At 40.3% G+C, this 14,819-nt stretch overlaps 1 protein-coding gene across 2 annotated transcripts in view; it reads right to left on the reverse strand.

Moving 5' to 3' along the window:
• Nucleotides 1–14,819, reverse strand: part of nvd (cholesterol 7-desaturase nvd) — a 98,338-nt gene that overhangs the window by 81,947 nt on the left and 1,572 nt on the right. The window contains exon 2 of one of the 2 annotated variants that reach the window (XM_087353238.1): nucleotides 13,266–13,413. The exons of the other annotated variant lie outside the window; for it this stretch is intronic. The gene's annotated coding sequence lies outside the window, so the exon portion shown is untranslated. The remainder of the gene's footprint in view (nucleotides 1–13,265; nucleotides 13,414–14,819) is intronic. 2 annotated transcript variants of the gene reach the window in all.

Raw genomic sequence — 14,819 nt, forward strand, 5'->3', positions numbered from 1 at the left:
AGCTACGAAGACATCTATGCTGATTATCGCAGACTGCGAAAGGCCAAGATATCAGGAAAACTGGTAACACCCCCCCGTGGTTCAAGTTCTGGTGAAGACAATGCCCCTGATGCTTAACTAAGCAACACGCTACGAACAAGTATGGATAAGTTACAGCGCCATTGCACGAGAAGTAGGTAGTGCTCAGCTTCACGTCCCGGCCGCATTACCCCCAAAAAAGAAATTCGTTTACCGAAATTAATTTTATATTAATTTAAAAACAGTATTTAGATTCAGTGAGCTGACATCTATACATAAATAATAATAAAGGGTAAATATGATATGAGTTGGACATGTAGCACGCATGTGTAGATGAGAAATGTATATAAGGTTACAGTCAGGGAACTTGAAGACATGGGTACAAATCGGAGGATAATATTAAACTGGAACTTAAAGATGTTGAGAGGCCATGGACTGGATTCGGGGACACAGGAAGAAGTTAAGTTGCGTGTTTTGCGAGGAAAATTATGGACGTCCGAGTTCTATAGAAGGCGGTGAAAATCTGAGTGTCACAGCACGCACAAAGTGTATGTATTTATCACATTTAACAGTAAATCATTTGAAATACGCAGTAGGAATTGAAATAAACAAAACTTATTGTGGAAAAAAAGAAGACGAAACGACGCAATTCAATTCTGACCACGACAATAATTAATTAGGAAGGAGCCCGAGACACATACAGCATTTTGAGATCAGACTCATTAAAATGCCTAATGCTCTGAGTACAAAACGCAACAAGTAATGAGGAAACTCACTGCTCTGCAAAAAAAATAAATTATTCTTAAGAGTAATTTTTAAATACGAGGCGCGTCCTCAAAGTAAGTTTCCCACTCGTCCCACAGCTAGCAAACCTTATATTGCGCGAAGCGACTGTGCGTACGTGATAGAGCAATGACGTAGCATGGCGCATGCACTAACGGTACTTCCCGCGTTCTCACAGTAGCATCGTTGCAGCTGTTGAAGATGGAGATTCTTATTCCAGCTCCCGCCGACTGTGAAGTGCGGTCAGTGATAACGCTAGGCCGCACACGGCTCGACGGACAGCAAGTCTCCTGCAGGAGTTCAGCTGGGAGGTGTTTAATCATTCACCCTACAGCCCGGACCTCGCTCCCAGTGATTTCCATCTTTTCCTACACCTCAAGAAATTCCTGTCCGGTCAGCGTCAGCGTTTTGAGAATGACAGAGAGGCGGAGATGGTTGTCACACAGTGGTTCCAATCCCAGGCGGCAGACTTCTACGACACAGGTATTCAAAAGTTGGTCCCACGGTATGACAAATGTCTCAATTCCGGTGGCGAATATGTTGAAAAATAGCTGGACACTTGCTGTATCTGTTGCAATAAATATTTCCATGAAATTGTGTTTTGTTTCTGTAAACGGCCCCAGGGAAACTTACTTTGTGGACGAGCCTCGTACGTTAACGCGAAAAAATCCTTACTTCGGATTTATGAGCTGTTAAAAACTCTGATACTGAGAGAGAGACACGCGTTCAACTGACCACAAATCATCGTGTCGTGAAGTGCATGAAAATTCATCAGTGTCACCATAAAAGCAGACGGCATGATCTAATTCCGAGTCAGTTCAATCTACTGTCCATCTCTTTTCTCAAACGTCCAAAACCAACCAAAATTTTGCGTGCTCTCGTGATGTTCCTCTCGTCCATATCCTTGGTGAGTAAGCCAAAACTAATCACAAACGTAACACGTGAAATTTCTATCACGAACTGACGTCTCACAAAGCGAAATCAACTTCCCACTTGTTTTTAAATTTCAATTAACACCGGCTTCCTTTTCACAGCTAACAAACTGCAAGGCCAGATCAGACTTTTGACAAGGCTGAGATCTGTCTAGCAGAACCAGCGTTTTTCTCGTGGACAATTGCATATTACATTTACAAGAACAAGTTCAGGTTCACATAAATAAGTGAAGACAGCGACATTTTCGCTAAAAACATTGTGTATTACAAAATACTTGTTTAATTTCTTTTTTCTGTATTTTTAACAGAACATCACAAGAACATTCAATCAAAAGTAAAAGTCTAGGCCCATTTCTGGGGCCTCACTGAAAAAGGTGGCACATCGTGACGTGGAAATTTTATGTTTGTGTTATAAAACAGCATCCAAGTTAACCGAATCGCATAACCAACCTACGACTAACGGCATTTAAAAATGTATCACACTGATTTAATGTTCATGTGAAAACTGCAGTACATTCACTAAATACGTCGAATTTCAACTACCTATTCCTCGGTACCTGGGGTCTCGGGTTCGATTCCCAGCGGTGCCCGAATTTATAACTTGTGTTGGGCAAGGCCGTGGTCTAGGCAACACGGAGTTTTCCTCCGGGGGCTCCCCGGTTTCTCCGTGGCATCCCAACAATTATTCCATTCACACACAGAAGAAGGCAATGGCAAACCACTTCTGGATCATCTGCCAAGAACGTATATGAACAGGTCCCAGTCCGAGAAAAGGATGGAAGGATCCTGTTCATATGGACCTGTCGTCAGACAGAACACTAAATAATAATAAGATGAGGTGGTCTAGCGGTTAGAGCGCTGGCCTTGTAATCCTGGGGTCTCGGGTTCGATTCCCGGCGGTGCCCGAATTTATAACTTGTGTTGGGCGAGACCGTGGTCTAGGCAACACGGAGTTTTCCTCCGGGGGCTTCCCCGGTTTCTCCGTGGCATCCCAACGATTACTCCATTCACACACAGAAGAAGGCAATGGCAAACCTCTTCTGGATCATCTGCCAAGAACGTATATGAACAGGTCCCAGTCCGAGAAAAGGATGGAAGGATCCTGTTCATATGGACCTGTCGTCAGACAGAACACTAAATAAATAATAAATATTGTAACTATGCAAAATCCATGTAGACAGACAATGTGATATTATGTGTGAACTAAATGAACAAGATAGCAAGGAACGGAAATAATGAGCGAGAAAACTGAGACGTGGGAACGACTGAAAAATAACATTGCAGAAAGACTGAACAACGTAAGGATATGAAGAGAATATAACAAAGTGGGAGAAGGATGAAGACACGAAGTACGTTCGTCAGAAACGTCGGTAACTACCTGCAAGTCTGCACGGCATCATAAACCAGAGGACCGCCATCAGAATTCACCGTCAAATATCAAAGGAATTTTCTCCTAGTTTATAGACATTTAGGAGGTAATTCGTTTTAGCACTGACCCTTTCAATTCGTCAGCATCTCTAGAATGTTCTCGCTCTATGCATATCCTGTTTGGGAATCAGCTGAGTCAGAAATCCGTGCACACGTTTGCCTCCCGGCTCACGTAAAGTTGAAGTTTCATCGCTGCGACCCGCTCCGAAACTTTACTTCTGATACAACCGACGCATTGCTATGCTATGACGCAGGCAATTACCGGTAAACACTCAGGTTATGACCTCTCGAACGGAAGAGGTTTACGACCTTCCACATCCGATATTACAGTTTTCTTCCGACTAAAATAATGTTAATGCCGTTCTATAAAACATAGGTAGTCACTAAAGGAACACTTGGCATGACACAGTAAAGTGTGTTTTATTCATATTTTGCAAATTTTTATTCGAGTTCAAAAATATAACCTCACAGCTCGTGATGTCACCATATTCGTATTTTATCAAAACGGAAAACTGAATTTAATACCAAACTTAGAAGCATATTTCATAATGTACCACATATGAGCCCATCTACAACGGCTCATAAAACATAATGGGACACACACACACACACACACACATATATATATATATATATATGTATATATTATTATTTTTTATTATTAGTGTTCTGTCTGACGACAGGTCCATATACTATGAACAGGATCCTTCCATCCTTTTCTCGGACTGGGACCTGTTCATATACATTCTTGGCAGATGATCCAGAAGTGGTTTGCCATTGCCTTCTTCTGTGTGTGTGAGTGGAGTAATTGTTGGAATGCCACGGAGAAACCGGGGAGCCCCCGGAGGAAAACTCCGTGATACCTAGACCACGGTCTTGACCAACACAAGTTATAAATCTGTGCACCACCGGGAATTGAACCCGAGACCCCAGGATTACAAGGCTAGTGTTCTGACCACTAGACCACCGTGGCGGTTTATATATATATATTAACCGTTTAAACACATTTCTGTCATGGAATTCACTAAGTCCGTCAAATTTTCGACATCGGAAATTTGCAGCTTGAAAGAGCTGGTTCAAGGCCTTTAATCATAGATGACACAGTGAAATATGGATGGATAGGGGGGGGGAGAGAGAGAGAGAGAGAGAGAGAGAGAGAGAGAGATGCTGACAGTGTTAAATCGGAATAAAAGTCAGAAGTGGACATACCTTAAGCACAGCACAGTCAGCAGATACCGAAATTGGCTGCCAGTAACGACGTCGGATAATTGTCACGACTGGACTGCCCTTCCTGTGGCTCAAAATGCGATTAGGGTCTATTTTCCAATTCAAAAAACAAAATAAAAGTTAGTTGCACTGCCCATCGCCTCATTTCCAGTGACATGTTCACACAACGGATTTCCTGAACGTGTTTCCATTTTCAGACGTGTTTCTTTCTTTTTTTTAAAATAGGCGCCATTTCTGGATAAAACTTAGACAGTATTTTTGATCAAAGTGACGTGTCAGAAATTTACGATACAACGCCATTAAATATTTCTCATGAAAGTCTTTACTTTCAATTTTGCTAGCCTGTTTATTCGCAATGAAGTCATTGAAAGATTATAGGAGCGCTAATTATTCCCAGAACTTATTGTTAAGGTTTTAATGACAGCTTCCTCTATCATCAGAACTCCCAAATATTTAAACAATGTATATATATTTATTATCTCAGTCTATACACAAACGTATTTAAAAAGACAGAAAAAAATCTACAAATATACCTCGAAATCAATAAATGCATTGCATTGAAATATATAATAGTTTTAAAAAGATAAAAACGACGATATAAACCTGAAGATGATGTCTAAAACATCGAAACATGTCGTGCAATAATTAATAAGCGCCATAATATAACATAATATAACTTATTGTAATATTTTATACTACAGATGTTATAATGTTATATAAATTTTAACAACAACATTTTAAATACGTTTGTGTATAGACTGAGATAATAAATAATATATTCGATTTCAACACAAACATGACGCACTTAAGCTACAAATTTAAAAAAAATGATACCGCCACGGTGGTCTAGCGGTTAGAACTCTGCGCTGCGACACAGAAGACAAGTCATCTTCAGCATGAGAACCTGAAATACCACCAATAACAAAGATATCATCTCCATTTCTCTCCTCAGTCAAGGGCCAATTACAAAGAATTTTACGAGTCCAAGACGACAACAACACATTTCTGGTTCAAAACCATATTCGGGTATGTTTCCCACGGTCAACATAAAAAAATGTTAGTGTACCAGCATTTAAATCGCATTCTATATAAAAATGGGGTTTCCTTTATTCAAAGTGACGTCAGTTGTGACGTTCAAATCATTTCGTACTGCGCACGTATCGCAATTATTTTGGTTTGTGAGAAAACAAAGGTAAGACACCTGAAACGGAATTGGGTATTTCCCTGCAAATTTTCCTTTGGGTGGTCCTTGTACAGATTTAGACAGGGGAAAGGCATAAAATTGAACAGTCACGCGAACGTTGCACCTTCTCATGTCACACGGTCGAATATAAAATATAAAACGGGGGGGGGGGGGGGGGGGGTGTGTGTGCTTGTGACGAAGTGATTTCGATTAAAAAGCATATATTTCAGTACCACTGGTGAATGTTCCTAAAAAGTGGCCAAAAATAGTAAATGAAATGTATTTAATATTTTAATATTTTCCGTCAAATCACAATTTTAATAAGATAATAAAATATAAAATATTTAAAATATCATTTCACGTTCCGCATCGAATGAAATGTAATAAATCCGATTAAAGAATATTACAATTCTAATCCAGTAAACTACTTTACAGTGAGACTATCATGACACGGGATAAATGAGTACAGATGGAGCTGTTGTTGGGGAAGATTGTCTTCGAACTGTTTGCAGCAAATACGGGGGAAAAAACGCCAATGAATTCCGTGTCTCTGCTGAGATGTGCGTTATCAGTACCAACATGACATTAATTTCGGCAAAATGAAAACTAGGCTAAATGTATTTTATAAAACTGGATCAGCTGGCAGTGTTTGGAGCAAAATCCCAAGAAAAATATTTAGAACTAACAGTAGCCGAGATAAAGTGTCAGAGATTGACTAACAGTTGTTAAATCAAAGAGGATTATATTGACAAGAGACGTAACAATACAGTAGTTGGGGAAAGTCAGGAATAGGCTGTTAACAAACAAACAAACAGACAGACAGCGACGTATTCCACTGCCTCGTGGCCTTCGCGTTTCAAATACAGTGTCTTCAGAAAGGGACAAAAACTCGACTCAACTCAATATTTCTCTTTTTCTCGGAGGTAAAGAGCATTATTTAGAAACTTTAAAATACTATAAAATCTTAAATCCCATTCTCAAAGAACAGGTTGCCATGAAAGTAAGAGGCAACACATCTGGGAAGTTCTTTGTTTGGCTGACAAAAGACTAACCTCAGTCACAGTTAAGCCTATTTTACGTACTTTGATTTAAATTTGGGAGATGCTTTAATTCTGGACCACTGAATTATTATAGGTTTTATTCAGTTTCTTCATGTTAATACCTCGATAACATCTTCAAATTCTCCTTTACCTCATGAACTCACTCTTTGTGGGAGTATTACCTCATTTGACGCTATAATCTGCAGTTGAAACACGACTAAAGATTCGGTCATATGTCGAGACCATTTAATCGAAATAAAAGCAATCGAATACACAAAATAAAAGTAAACGCTGTAGGAACGTCAAGGTAGAGAGTGTAAAGTCCCTCCGAATTATTAGAGGTTACACCGGAAGCGGGGATTTTCCCCAACCACAGAAAGCAAGCTCAGTTCTTAGAACGATGAACTACGATACATTAAGCTGTGACGGTCATCATGACGCAGAAGCCCTGCCGAAAATTCAGCTTCTGATGGAACCCCTGCTCAGGAGCGGCCGATACATGGAAATCCGCGTCTTGACATAATCGAAATACGTCTCCCTAAACCTTATCTACAGTTTCCTGTACCTACTTACTACGTCAGCGATGACGTTATGTCCAAAACAGACACGCGTTATGACGAAGGTTAGTTCACTGCATCTCAATTACGTTGAACAACGCCAATTTTCTAATAAATATTTTATGTACTAGACGTTTCGGTCCCGACGGGGGCAGAGGATTTTTCCTCTAGCCTCTGCGTCCAGACCGGCTCTGGGGCCCACCCAGCCTCCTCTAAAATGGGTACCGGGGTCCTTTCCCGGGGGTAAAGCCGGCCGGGGCGTGATGCTGACCACTCACCCCCATCTAGTGCCGAGGTCAAGGAAGGGAGGAGCTATACCTCCTCTCACCCCAAACGCCTACATGGCGTAGAGTGGGACAAACTTTACTTTACTAGACGTTTCGGTGGGGTTCGATCCCCGACGGGGGCAGAGGATTTTTCGTCTAGCCTCTGCGTCCAGACCGGCTCTGGGGCCCACCCAGCCTCCTCTACAATGGGTACCGGGGTCCTTTAATGGGGGTAAAGCCGGCCGGGGGCGTGATGCTGACCACTCACCCCCATCTAGTGCCGAGGTCAAGGAAGAGAGGAGCTACACCTCCACTCCCCCCAAACGCCTACATGGCGTATAGTGGGACAAACTTTACTTTACTCGACGTTTCGGTAAGTTTTACACTCCTGTCTTAAGGTAACTGGAAGCCTCGCTATGAACTGACTCAGGGGTAAATGGCGGGCGGGCTTCTTTAAACGCGACGGCGAAACTCCGGGATCCATAATAGTGGAAAATTTCTGGGTTCTCGTGTTCTTACGGAAGGACAGACAGGAGCGAGGCTAATTTTGTCCATGTTTGCAAAAGCAAAGACACGCAGTATGAACGAAATAATTAATCAGCAAATGGAAGAATATATGACTACAGAAAAAAAAACATGGCACACGTCTTCGCCCCCCCGGGACCCGGACGTCGTTAAAACCGAAAGGATTCATTCAGCCTAATCACCGGAGACAGAAGGAGAAGAAGACGTAAGTTACACGACTATGAAAAACTCACAGGAAAGAAAAGACGCGCGCAAACTTGGCAGTTCACAGAAAGACTCTGTTGTAAGTGCAGACAGAATCAATCACACATAGGAATGACTGACATCCCAGTGTCACGTACATTATGTCTGCGGCTGTAGAGTAAAGATGTTGATATAATTGATAGTTGTCTCGCTTTCAGCTGGCTTCGAACATGAATCAGGTCTGTAGAATTTACAGACAGACTTCAATTAATGTTTAAAACATTCCTACCGACCACGACATATTTGGACATTTTCCTTCAGGCTAAGTCCAAGTATTAATAATCATCTTTAGTTTAATACTTAGCTCACTGTTTCTTAGACGATGCAATAAAACTGACCGTGATTCAAGATTCAATAATGCCAACACAACGAGAGGGAACTTTTGTATTCATTTCATGTTATGACGTTATCATAAATTCAGACTACGTGGTGTACAGTGTCGAGTGATTGGACAATTCGCAAATAATAAATCAGAGGGAACATGGAAGGTAGCAATAGTGGCTAAATTTAAGGTTCTATCCCAAAATTTGACTCACGAGACTGAGTAAAACCACTAAAATCTTGAGTATAGCTGCCTCCGGATCAAGATTTTAAATCAAGTCTTCCAAATACGGCTAACCACTTGACTGTGACGTCACTTTGCCAACATCGCCACACCCTATCTCGCTGATATAATTTTTAATATTATCTTGCAATCTAGCCCTGCGCCTTCTAAGTGGTGTCTCACATTCAGGTCTTCCTACCGAAATCTTTTGTGCAATCTTATCACTTCCAGTTCGTCGTCCACAATTTGATAACGCTAATCATATCAGGCAAAGTGCTCAAATCAAAGCTCGGCGCGCGGTATTCTCCGGCATCCTGTTAATTCTTCCATCGCCAGGTCCAAAGAGGGTCGTCGTCGTCATCCTCAAACTACGTTCTCCATCAGATCCATTTTCACACCCGGATAAAAATCAACCAGACTTCTCAGCATTCTACTTCATTTTAAGGTACACGTTTCTGAGCGACATGATAGCATCGGTTCTTGAAATTTAGTAAACTTTAAATTTCTTCGTCAATACATTTAAATTCGTTACTGCCCTTCCCTAATATCTTAAATTTTGCCACGTTCATGAAGGATCCGTTTCAGGTCCTTATTTGATGATTTGTCTCTATATTTTGATGAAGAGCTGCTGACATATACTTGGGCCCAGCTTATTTCTAGATCCACTTCCGTATGATAGAGCTTGTGTGGATTTAATGGTGTAGCCCATAATATTTCGTCCACTAAATTAGTAAAGCTGTTACACTAAAGCAGGAATTAAAATCAATTAATTCAGGCCACAGTAAAACATATTTGCATTATAAGTTACATTCTAATGAGGCAAACCATGGACAGTTTCTAGGGTCGAAAAAAGGCGTTCAGTTGGTCTTTAGAGTCTCAAATGTCGTTTGTGCACATTGACTCATATTTTGGCAACGTGTAATCGTATTTTGGTCAAACTCTCACTTGTCGACCCAGCAAGATACTGGACGTAAACAAATCGATGTATCAATTCTCGTGATATAATTTATTTTTTGTTGAATCATTTTACAAAAAGCGAGCCCCCTCCCCCCTCCCGTCCCTACTTAAACCTACCCTTAGGCATCTCTTGTGACGGGAATTTCACGCTACACTAAAATAAGGCAGGGACGTTCCGCTTATTTTCTTAAAAAAAAAAGAAGATTCTTGATCTTGACTAAGGTGGTCCAGAGGTGATACTTATGTTTTTGGGCAATGTCTGGCATATCAAGGTGATCGGTTAATTCGGTGTTCCAAGAAATGGTAAATACATTTCCTCTCTCAAGATCTGTGTGTGGTCTTGCAAAAATCTTATCCTAAAACCCTCAGTCATAGTAATAAGACGACGGAAAACAAAAAAAAATGCAAAAACTTTGACGCACTTAATACACATTCAAGGATTTCATGGCTAGTACAAAAATATTTTTTCTCAGTTTCCTGGAATCAAATCGTTGGACTTATTAGAAGACGTGTCTCTGGCAGCTATTATTACGATATTACGTAACAGTGTGTTTTGTGTAGAACGTGTAATTGATATTCCGAGAATCATCGCTATTCGCATGGGAAGTATCCAAAAACACTGTCTGGAGAAACACATGCAAACATAACATCCGGATTTATCTGCTCAGTTTCCAGGAACGTGCATGCAAAACTCATGGAAACCTTTCTGAAAATCTCGTCCTTGGTATACACTGTCTGCAGAAGTCGTCTGAATTACACGATTGCACAGACGCTGCGCTGAACCAAGTCCGTCCAAGACCGGATCGGTCAGTTCCGACATAACGAAGCCTCGTGTCCATGCCCGCATGTTTCATCTGCCAAACCACTCCACCAATTTCAATTTAGTTTCGTATGGGTGGTCTACACCAAGAGCTTTCAGGCGAATTTAATTTCCGCCAGGTTAAGTCGGTCACTTGTCACAGCGACATGGGTTGCCTACCCTCAGGTAGCAGATAAGAGCGGATCGCTTGGACGCCGATATTAAATGTCTCTTTGTCTAAACACGACGCCAGGAAAATATCCACGTATTTTAGCCCTTGGGATTAGATGGTGGTTAATGTTGAGATTCCCCTTGGGCAGCAAGTAGGGTTCAAAGAAGGGACAAGGCATATGTGGGTCCTGGACAAAATTTAAATATCGAACCTACACCAACTCTTCAACACGAAAACCTAATCTTCAAAGTAAATGTTGGCGGAAAGTTAAGTGCTTCTCGCCCCTCGAATTCCTCACAGACATTTGACAGATGGAGAGAGAGACAGAGAGAGAAGTAACGCCCTGCTAGTTGCTGATGTGTTCCATTCTTACTGTACTCGATCTCTGGGCATAACCAATTGCTACAACTCACTATACCTGACCTGAGACAGCGAACAAGTGCTCAGACATGGACTTCATTAGGCCTAAAAGGAAATCACTACAGACGGACTTCCCTTTTCACTAAGAAATATCAAGGCCAGGTCTCGACTTAACATGTATGTCACATCTATGACCTACTTATGTACGTCCATTATTAAAGTACATACATCATTTTACTTTTTTTAGCATTGTTTACTTCAATACATTTTATATACGTGTGAGAATTGAGTGACATATCTCAATGACGATTGAAGGTGACCAGCTAAGACAACACTGTCTAGTTCCAGACAGACAAATAGTCTGCAAATCCTAGATCTGAGCATGCAGACCAACAATTTTGCAGTACAAAAGGACTTGAACCACATTCACAAAAATGAGACCTAACGGTATCCAGTATCTTCCACACACTGTTACAGCGACACGCCCTCAGACGAGGTCCTAAGTCCCTTTCAGAAGGTTTCCGTTCAAAACGTGCAATTATTCAAGTTTAAAAAATACCCACGCATTTATGACACCAGAAACTGTCGCCCCATACTTAAACCAATTTATTACCGAACACAACATTTAATTTCAATCTTTATTTTCGCCTTCCTTCAGAGTACAGGGTGTACCAAAATAATGTTACCATATTTCCAACATCTGTAGTTCACGTTAAGTACGTAAATGTAGCAACAAACAGCTAACAACGGTTATATATATTATTTGTGTTATTTCGGAATGACTCTACAATCATTTTTACTTGCTGCTGTATATTTCTGCTATTAACGTGTAAAAAGTAAAGGAAGATTTCTCAAAATTGTTCTTCACACGATTCGTAAACTATCACGCTCAAGTATTTCTGTTCATTTTCACATAATTTAAAACAAACGATTAAACGTAAACGTAAATTTGTCTCTTCAAAACAGAATTCCAGTGAAGAGAAAATATTTATGTTCAAGCAGGCTGTTTCCCGTTGAAGGCCCTATTTAACAGCCGTTTCCATAAATTAAGGGGAATTTCTTGACTTCCTAAACAACTATCAACTTCTCTGGAGGAATGTGGTCCATGGACTGAGTTAAACCTGAAGTACGTCTGAAACGTCGGCCACTGGGGGGGAACACGACTGACAGGATATGACGACATCCAATAAAGATGTCCCCCATTTGACAGTGCACATTAAAAGATATTACCACGAGGAACAACTTTAAGATACAGCCATTTTAGTGCAAAAATTCATATGGAGTCATATGTTGACAGATTTATCGGAAAATTTCTGACGTATTCAAACATTCACATTCAATGTACTTAAATGGATGGAAACTAACGTAAGACGACGTTCATTTGTCATCTGTTTACATTTTTCTAATAAAATTAATAGACAAGTGTTCGTAAATCTTCAGCGTCAAAACATCCCGAGAGAAAGAGGACCGGGTAACTGCTCATCGCATTTTAAAAATTTACGGGCACGAATTTCAATCCTAATTTGAAGCAGCGATGAAACAGATTCGACGCAATTTTTTCAGACAATGTAACATCTCACATGATGGATTTAAATATTGGATTTCAGTATAGGTTAGCGATAATGTTTTTAATTTCAGCCCAGTTATGCTAGAGAATTTGTTTTTAACTTAAATATTTACTTCTGCCAGACTCGTCCACTCCACATCCTTCAAGACCTTAGTGGTCCCCCAACAAATAATCACAGACGTGTTCTAATTTCGTATTGATATATAAAGACGTTCTTACATTACATCGATTCTTCTTACATTATTGGTTTTGATATTAATCTACTGCAAATACAATATCCTACTGATAATTATAAAAATACATACAATTTGTAATTATCTATCCCTTCTATATCATTAAACATTTTCAACACAAAGAAAAGTATTTTAAATTAAATTTCTCTCTCTTAACGACATCTGCATTTTACATGAATAATTCGCTATTCTTAAAAAATTCGATTTCAGATTCATATAATCCATGGGTTACATTGGTGTTATGGGACCCAAAACGAAGTTCTGTGCACTGTTTTCATCCTTCGAGTAGAGTCGAGATAAAACATTCAGACGAACAGGCCTTATCCTCATCACACACTTCGCGCTAACGACTCGTATAAATATTGGCACTGTCGGTTCTTATTTGTTAAGAGCGAAATTCCTGCCCCATATAAATAAGTACCCAATCTTACCTTATCGCTATATGAAACTGTCGACTCAAGACTCCGACCGGACGTCAGTTCGTTTGGTGGTCTACGGCGAAATAAACGAAGGCCGGAGGAACTCGTCTAGCCTTCTAAATCGAGTCAGAAATCTACTACGTAGAACAGGTTCAGACTACTGAAATACAAGACCAAAGAGAATCGGTTTGGAAAGGAACGAAATGATTTCACGCACAAATATTCTTTGCGTACAAATAAATCGCAGAGACAGATTCATCTACAAATAAATTTACAAGAAAACGGAAGTCCTACTAAGGTTGCAATTTCCTCGTTAGCAGAGGCTCTTCGTCTCTCGAAGAACAGGATTCGATTTTCAGCTCGTCGTATTTTATATGAAACAGAAAAGTAAAAATTTGAATTAAAATTCTCTTGAATATTAACCATCGTCTAGTAAAATATAAAACGTAAAACGACGTTTCGGAGATGGGGCTCTATCTCCGTCTTCAGATAGAGCCCCATCTCCGAAACGTCGTTTTACGTTTTATATTTTACTAGACGATGGATAATATCCAAGAAAATTTTTATTCAAATGACTCTTTACCATCGTCAAGAAGTTTTAGATCTGATAAAAGTAAAAATGTTTGTCGTCTTATTAAAGATGATACGAGCTTCAGATCCTAATCAAAGAACTAAGATGATGTTCTTTTAAACCGTCCCCGATGAACGACAGGAAAGTAACTGAGAATATAACACGACCGTTTCGGTTCACTCCTCAAAGTCGGCGTCTCGTTCGGGATTAACTTACGCAATTTATAAAGTGCAATTAAAGTAAATTAAGAAACCCACAACAGCGTCTTTTGCAACACATATTTACAAAAACCAAACGAGTGACCATTTCAGTTACACTTGTGTGCTTGTTTCTTGTTTAATTACGCATTTAGAGCCTGTGTCAAGCGTCATGTTTCGCCGTAAATTTACCGGCATTTCGGAGGCGCTTTCAGCCTCCATCATCAGGGTGCGGCATCCCAGAAGACAGTCTCATCTTCATGAGAATCCGAAATCTGTGCTTGCTACTATCTTTTGAGGGGATTCTTTTTCAGATAAATCAGGTACTGAAAGATCGGGACTGGTGCTTTGGTTACCCTGAATCCATTGTGTCTTGCTGTAAGCCGTCACTTGGTCTGTGCCTTGTTTTGAGCATCTTCGTCCAACCATCGTCACAAAATCGAGGACGTCTGTCAGCAATAACAGAAACCAATAAAAGGGACAGTTGAGTTCCTCTCCCCTCCGACCTCGCTTTTGTAAGAAAGGCTGGATCCTTTCTTTTTTTGTTGCACAGTTTACCCCAAGGTGATGAGGGATTGGATTCCATGTCCTTGGCAAGACATTTCTGAGCTATCTTAAATGCGCACAGTAATTTAGCAGAAACCTTCATATTTATTTGAAGGCAATATAAACCATGAAATTATAACTCTTTACGTGCAATAGTAAGGATTCATCATTTGGCCCAGAATATTGTCCGAAGGATGACTTTACTGAACATTTAAATAAAATTTCGTGTTAAATTTCATGACTAGCTGAGCG

Source organism: Zootermopsis nevadensis, unplaced genomic scaffold (genome assembly GCF_977971745.1).
Source record: "Zootermopsis nevadensis isolate Lab colony 2312 unplaced genomic scaffold, Znev_1.0 Znev_ptg000002l, whole genome shotgun sequence".
In the NCBI taxonomy this organism is placed as follows: Eukaryota; Metazoa; Arthropoda; class Insecta; order Blattodea; family Termopsidae; genus Zootermopsis; species Zootermopsis nevadensis.